Source organism: Ornithodoros turicata, chromosome 2, assembly GCF_037126465.1.
Source record: "Ornithodoros turicata isolate Travis chromosome 2, ASM3712646v1, whole genome shotgun sequence".
In the NCBI taxonomy this organism is placed as follows: Eukaryota; Metazoa; Arthropoda; class Arachnida; order Ixodida; family Argasidae; genus Ornithodoros; species Ornithodoros turicata.
The window spans coordinates 114,561,154-114,568,489 of record NC_088202.1 but is presented as its reverse complement, the minus strand read 5'-3'; positions in this window follow the sequence as shown (position 1 = coordinate 114,568,489).

Sequence of the window (7,336 nt, the reverse complement as noted above, 5' to 3'; positions counted from 1 at the left end):
ACGCCCTTTCATTCAGAAAAGTCAGTTTGCCGTATTTCTCACAAGACCCGCTTTGTGGAGTGCGCCGTAGGCGTTGTGTATTATATTCCTTTTGCATGTGGTTTTTGCTACGTAGGACAGTCTGGTAGATGCTTAAACATTAGGCTCTTACAGCATAAAAGGAATGCAGACAGCCTTTCAGGAAATTCGGAACTTGTTGAACACTTGAAAGAATGTCACAATTGTTTCCCGCTTTTCCAAGAGACAAGTGTATTGAAAAAGGTGCGTGACCCGTTTGGGCGACTCTTAGCTGAGTACAAAGAGATTAAGTCACGAGGCAATTAGTGTTAGTGTTAGGCGTTAGTGTTCCCTCCGTTTCCCCCTTTCCACCTATCCGGAGGTTATTGGGAGTGTAGGTCTTGCTGTGTTTGAGAACGTGTCGTGTTGTCTTTTTCTGTTCTGTGTCTCTGGTTTTTATCGTCGTTTTCACTTTGTTCAGTAACGTCTGGTATACCTCAAGGCTCCGTCATTGGACCGCTTCTTTTCTTGATATATATTAACGATCTGCCCTTGGATATCTCATCTAATATACGGTTATTCGCCGACGACTGTGTGCTCTACCGGACAGTAGCGGATTGTTTCGATGCCAGTAAGCTACAGAGCGATCTCGACATCGTCCTTTCTTGGTGCTCTACCTTCCAACTTCCAATCAATAACACTAAGAGCAAAGTCATGTCATTCACGCGGCGTCAACCCCAAGAGTTTACTTACCGCATTGGTTCTTCCGTTCTAGAGCATGTCGATACTTACAAATATCTGGGAGTTTACCTTTCTAGCAACATGCCATGGACAGCTCAAGTAGCGCATGTTGTGGGAAGCGCTAACAGGACGTTAAGCCACCTCCGACGACGACTTCGACAATCCAACTCAACAGTTAAAAAACAAGTGTACACAACGTTTGTCAGGCCGAAGTTAGAATATGCGTCTCCAATATGGGACCCTTTTCAGTGCAGCTTATCACAATCCATTGAATCAGTTCAAAACCGAGCGGCTCGTTTTATCTTCAGTGATTATTCTCCGTACAGCAGTGTTTCCCTCATGAAGAAAAAGGCTGAGCTTGCTTTGCTGTCTGAGCGTCGCAAGATCGCGTCCATCACACTTTTTCACAAGATTTTTCACAACAAGGCATTACACACAGATATGCTACAGAGCGCATATTACAGTTCTTCGCGCCTTGACCATCCTAATAAAATAATGAGGCCATTTTGCAAGCACGACTTTTACCAGGAATCTTTCTTGCCTCGCTCAATACGACACTGGAATGATCTTGACCATGATATTGCAACCATTACTAATCCTGTTTCATTCAAAAAGAGAATTGTTGATTTAATGGGTGACTTGAGCATTTAGTGTCCACAATGTTCTTTAGTTATACTGTATAATGTCCATTGCTTGTTTATTTGTTGCTGTTCATATAAGTGTTGTTGCACTTTGCCTATAACTTATGCTTTGGACGTTGCTACTATGCAACCCTATTGCAACCCTGCAACACGACTCCGTCATGTTATGCCTACGGGCCTTTGACGTATAATAAATAAATAAATAAATATATACGATAGAGAAAAAAATGGGGATGTAAGTTTCGACGAAGTCAAACTGGCTATCCCACTACGCTTACACACAGAAAGTACAAACAGATGATGAGATCACAGCCGTAGCGACGGGGATGCGAGAGGGGCAGCGGTCCCGGGGGCCCTTGCCAGAGAGGGCGCCGAACGGCAAGCCCTGGCAGGTTGGTTGGACAGTATGAAGTAGGAATGAAGAGAGTCTGAATTTACAGTCTCGGCAGTGTAAATATGCGTTTTCTCTTGCTTGTTTACAAGGCTTCTGACGGCAGTGAGCGAAGGGGGGGGGGGGGTGCTTCAGATTTGCCCTGCCCCGGACGCAAACTCGCCTCGCAAGAGCTCTGGATGAGATCATGAGACGATGACCAGAGAAGAACTGAGATGATGATAGAGTTCACCATGCAGTCCAAAAGTTTCGACCAAGAGAGTGTAAAATGTCGGAATCGCTGGGGGCACACACATTCAGCGAGTCATCGAATGTCCATAAGCCCGGTTGTATGTAGAAAATCTTCAAGTACCTTCAGTGCCTTGTCGGACAACGGAAGACCTAACAGTTTCGCGATGTCGAAAGCTCGGGAGTCCACCCGAGAAAGGCTAGTCTCTAATACTCTTCGAACATCAACGTATTTCCGACACCTCAGGAGGATGTGTTCTACTTCCTCTACAACGCCACACTCACTACAGTTCGGAGAGTTTCGCTTTCCAAATTTGAAGAGGAGACGTGTGTTGTACAGTACACTGAGCCGTAGCTTATGTAGGGCAGTCGTCATTTGTTGCGTGAAGGAGGGTTGTACTCGAACGCGTAACTCTGGATCGACCTTGTACAGAAGCGAATCTCGAGCATATCCTGTTAGCCAGAAGGAGCTGCACATTTGTTGCTTGAGCTCGTTCAGCATTCGCCCCGCGTCACCCTTGGAGAAAAAAATTGGGCACCACTTGGACGCGCCTAACTTGAAGAGTCCGGCGTGCAGCAGCGCCCACAGCCTCGTTGCCTGTAATACCACAGTGACTAGGGATCCACTGCATTTGGATGTCATGACCTTTTAAAACTGCCGCATGGTATGTGTGCAAGACATCTTGTGCTGCTGATACCAGAGATCCCGTAGTAAACGTGGAAGGTAAAGTCTATAACGCTCATTTTGAGTCGCTATAAATGATCCAGCGACCAACTGATGATGGCGAGTTGATAAAACTTAGTGCCAAGTGGACTCCATGAAGTTCAGCGGCCGAAGCAGAGGTGACGTGCTAGACAGCCGCACCGCTCTTTCGATATTCGCCTCCGAGATAACAAACGCACGCGAGGAGCCCGATGATGTCGTAGATGCATCCGTGAAAACCCGTGTATCCATGATGTATAGACGTTTTTACCGTCTGGCGAACCGGTTACCACATCATATTTTTTCGGTTCAGTTCCGGATCGTTCAAGGGGAGATAAAAAATGTTTAAGGTTCGGTTCGGGTTCGGTTTGGAAAAAATAACGTTTTTTTTGCGGTTCGGTTACAGTCTCATTTCCGGTTTCGACCCCTGCTAAAATCAACATAATCACAGACTCTCCTTATTCCTCAGGCTGTGGGTTCGTCCTCATGCGCGTTCTTATACCTTGCAATCACAACTTGCTGCATTGTATATTCAGAAGTTTGTGTATTTTCGTGCCGCATCTAATCAACACAAAACGAAAGACCGACTGTAATAACAATTACGCATACGCAACTCGGCAGCATTAGTCAGCGTCTCATTTAGTGGTATGCTATCGCCTTACGGAAGTGTTCTTCTTCACAGCAATGGAAGATGCATATAGTTGTCATTCTTGTGGTGCAGCAAAGCTTTGTCTTTGTCAAGATGATTGTTACTGTCTGATTGACGTGACTTGATGTTTTCTTTTTATCTTTTGTAGACTTGGATATCGCTTTATCTTTTCCAGATTTTAAGTAGAACTCCTTTCCTATTTCATATTACTTGAGTCCTGGGGAATGTGCTGCCGCAACCATTAAGCTCACGTTAGGACATTGTCGTTTTAGGTGGTGACATTATCAGTCAGAACACTTTTGTTTTCGTGAAACGAGTGATACTCTTTGAAGCTGTTCGGATGTTCCTTGATGCTGCGATGCTTATGATCGCTGCATACTTTTTTCTGAACGTAGAATACCCAGGATGCATGGGAGCTTTACAGGAATTCATTGAAGGTACGTTCAAGGATAAATGAATGTAATACTTGTCCATAGATTATACACCAACTAAGCGGCATGATCTCTAACAATGTCCTACAAAGCCAGCGTGTGTATTCCACAACTTATACGCATGATACACTACTTCGTTAACGATAACGAAAAGCAACATGTGCAGGCCATAGCTAGCTGATACCTATAAACATAATTCTGCACTGTGAGTGTAGTGAAAGTTTAAATCCTGTCAGGATTTAAATTTGAGTGAAATCAAATCTCCATTTAAATTCACATTTACCAAACATTTTAAATGATTTATTAGACGCATTATTAATTCTGAAGCAAAATTTGCTTGCAAAATGAAGTTTATATCTAAATTCATTGGAAATTTTCCCCATACTTGATTTTGATTTCATTTGATTTGCTGTCTCCTTCGAAATAACCTCCAATTTGTTTGGTGAAATTCACATCTCAGCCAATGTACATCTCATTGCTTAGTCGGCCACTGCAACTGCAATTCATTAACGGACGAACCTTTATCAGCTTTACATACGACATGTGTCTCTTGCTTACATGCTTCGTGTTTCTTCCTGTAGACATATGAACCCGCCAGAGGAGCGGGGCACAAAATAAGCCAGGAAGACACATTCAAGAAAGGCCCTCAAGCTGATTGAGCTGTTGCGTCAAAAGAAGTGCCACTTCCAACAATACCAACTTGTTAAATAAATATTTTTTAGGAAGCACAGTTCCTGCACCTGTTGTGTTGGTGACAAGTACGCGGAGCAGCGAATATTACATGGTGGATGTATCCACCAAGTAGGTTTTCCAGCCCAGAAGAGACGTAGCATAACTTCAGAGCACAATTACGTCGTCTCGTACCTCAGCCAGAGGTTATTTATTTATTTATTTATTTATTTATGTGAATACCTCAAATGCCCGCGAGGGGCGTTACATGAGGGGGGGGGGGTGAACGAATACTACAACAAGAACTATTCATCACATAATGAATATATTAACATAAACTTGCACGCGAGGTTACATATGTTCAGTAACACACAAACAAAATAATACAAGTAAATGAGACACACTTTATAATTCAAAAAAGGAACACAACTGTCTACGAAATGCAGAAACATCAGAGATGGTGGCGATGGATTGGGGAAGGTCATTCTAAATGTTAATAGCATGATGAAAGAAGGAATGGAGAAACTGGGATGAACAACAATGGATATGCTCAACTTTGCATGTGTGATCAGTCCGGGCAGAGACGTAGTGCGCTGGTGCAATGAAAGAGGGTCGGATGGCTTGATTGAAGTAAAACTTGTGAAAGAGACACAAACAAAAGTATCTTCTACGGAGTGCAAGAGGGGGAAGATCGATGGATGACTTTAACAAGGTAATACTAGACGGATATGAATAGTTGGACAAAATAAAACGGGTCGCACGATTTTGAATGGACTCGAGAAGATCCGTAAGAGTTGAGTGGTAGGGATCCCATATGCTGCAGGCATACTCTAATTTGGGCCTAATTAGGGTTAGGTAAGCAAGACGTTTGACGTCCGGGGGAGCAGGCCTAAGGTTACGACGTATGAAGCCAAGTTTACGATTTGCATCCCTTACAATGGTATGAACGTGATCTGACCAGGAAAGATTTGATGAGAAATGAAGCCCTAAATACCTGTAGTTATCAGAAGTGTTGACAACCGACTCGTCAATGCGGTATTGATAGGTGAGGGGGGACCTGGAGCGAGAAAATGGAACATGGCAGCACTTGGAAGCATTTAAGGGAAGACGCCAAAACGACGCCAAAACGACGTTATGATGCCCTTGTTCTATTTCTGTACACATCGTTGTTCCTGTGAAGCATTTATTTGGGAAAAGGTCTCCGTCAGTACAATTGGATATGGGTTGAAAAGCAGTACTTCGTAAGCACCACTCATGATACGGAATGGGCGTCGTACAAGACAACGCGTGGAGCTGCAGAAAAAGTCTTGGTACACTTCATTATAAAGGAAGAATCACTAGTAAAAAACGACGCACCTTAATATTTTATAACGGAACACGTGTGGTAAAGAAACAGTTCGCCGTACACCGTAGAACGGACAAATCTCCGCAAGTACGGCATCGGTAAAAATGTCCGTTTTTCTACGGCGCTTTTTGTTTGTAAGAAAACTGTGCTCCGTTGATCAGAAGACGGAAAAATGTATGGCAATATGATATCGAGTACAATGTCCGTTTTTCTACGGATTTATTTTTAACAGTGTCTGCCATGTCAGACATCACGAACGGCTCCGTAGCAGAGACAAGTGCTATCTTCCTCGAACATGCGTCTGGTTTACAGAGTATTGTCGATCACTACATCCCACCACGGATCCCCACCATGGTTATGACCTTCTCCCACGCGAAATTTTCATCTTCGGATAGGAAGTCGGATACCATTAGTTTGGTGGCGATATAATTTCACCTTTATGTCCTGCTAGGCATCTAAAACCATTCCTGGAGGCATGGACAAGTGCCTGCCCATTCGAATGTAGGACAGCTGGTGCCTCTTTTTAAAACAAAGTAAACATCCATCACAGTTGTCATCATTTAGACCAGACATCCCTAGTTTACCGAAGCAGATACGTTCATTACAAATTATTCCCCCTTTTTTTTTTCTGACGAAAGTGATGGAAAACGATATATAAGTTTGAAAACGAAGAATTTCTCGCACACAAGACGCGAATCTCATATGAGCCATTCAAATTTGGGGCTCGCCGATGTGGTTCGCCAAAAGAAAATCCTGTCATCAATCACAATGTGAAGTATTCCTTACACGCGCCATTACACTCGGTTGCAGATTGCCTGCCGTTACATTTGTTCGACTGTGCATTATATTCATGCTTGGCTAGGATTTGAAGCCAATAGGAAATACGAGATTGAAAACCGCAATCTGTACGCACTCAGTGAGCTGAATCCGTGTAGCGTAGCGACCAACCGAGAAAAAGACATGCTGTATACAGGGTGTTTCTCTTTATCTGCAAGGAGTTTTTATAAAAAGGAGAGTTGCCATAGGACGCTTTTACTTTTCTCATTGGATTAGTCGACGGGGCTGCTACTAGGAAACCGTATTTTTTGTCAATCAAGGGACTAATTAACAGATATTTTCATCAACTTTTTAATTATTGACTTTAGGGAGCACATTGCAATTGCGATATTAAAGCCTGATGTCCACGTGATGCGCTCGAACCACTGATGAAGCGCAAAAGGAATCACAGCGCGCGCTACAGACCTAAGTATTTTACTTCCGTGCGTCTACTGTGAACAGCAAGTAATCGGCAAAGGAGCGACAGTGACGTCGATATCTCCCCCCTTCACTTAACGTCACAGAAGGACATCACACGCAATTCAGGCAAACCCTTTTCGCGGTATGTTTCAGGTTAATTGTTTTCTTGTTTTATTTTTAAGAAACACCCACTAGACACTATAAAAAAAGCACCCTGTATACAGGGTGTCCCAGAAAACGTGTAATTGAAGTATAATGAAAAAACTACACCACCTAGAATCATGCGGTCAACGGTATTTGTTCTT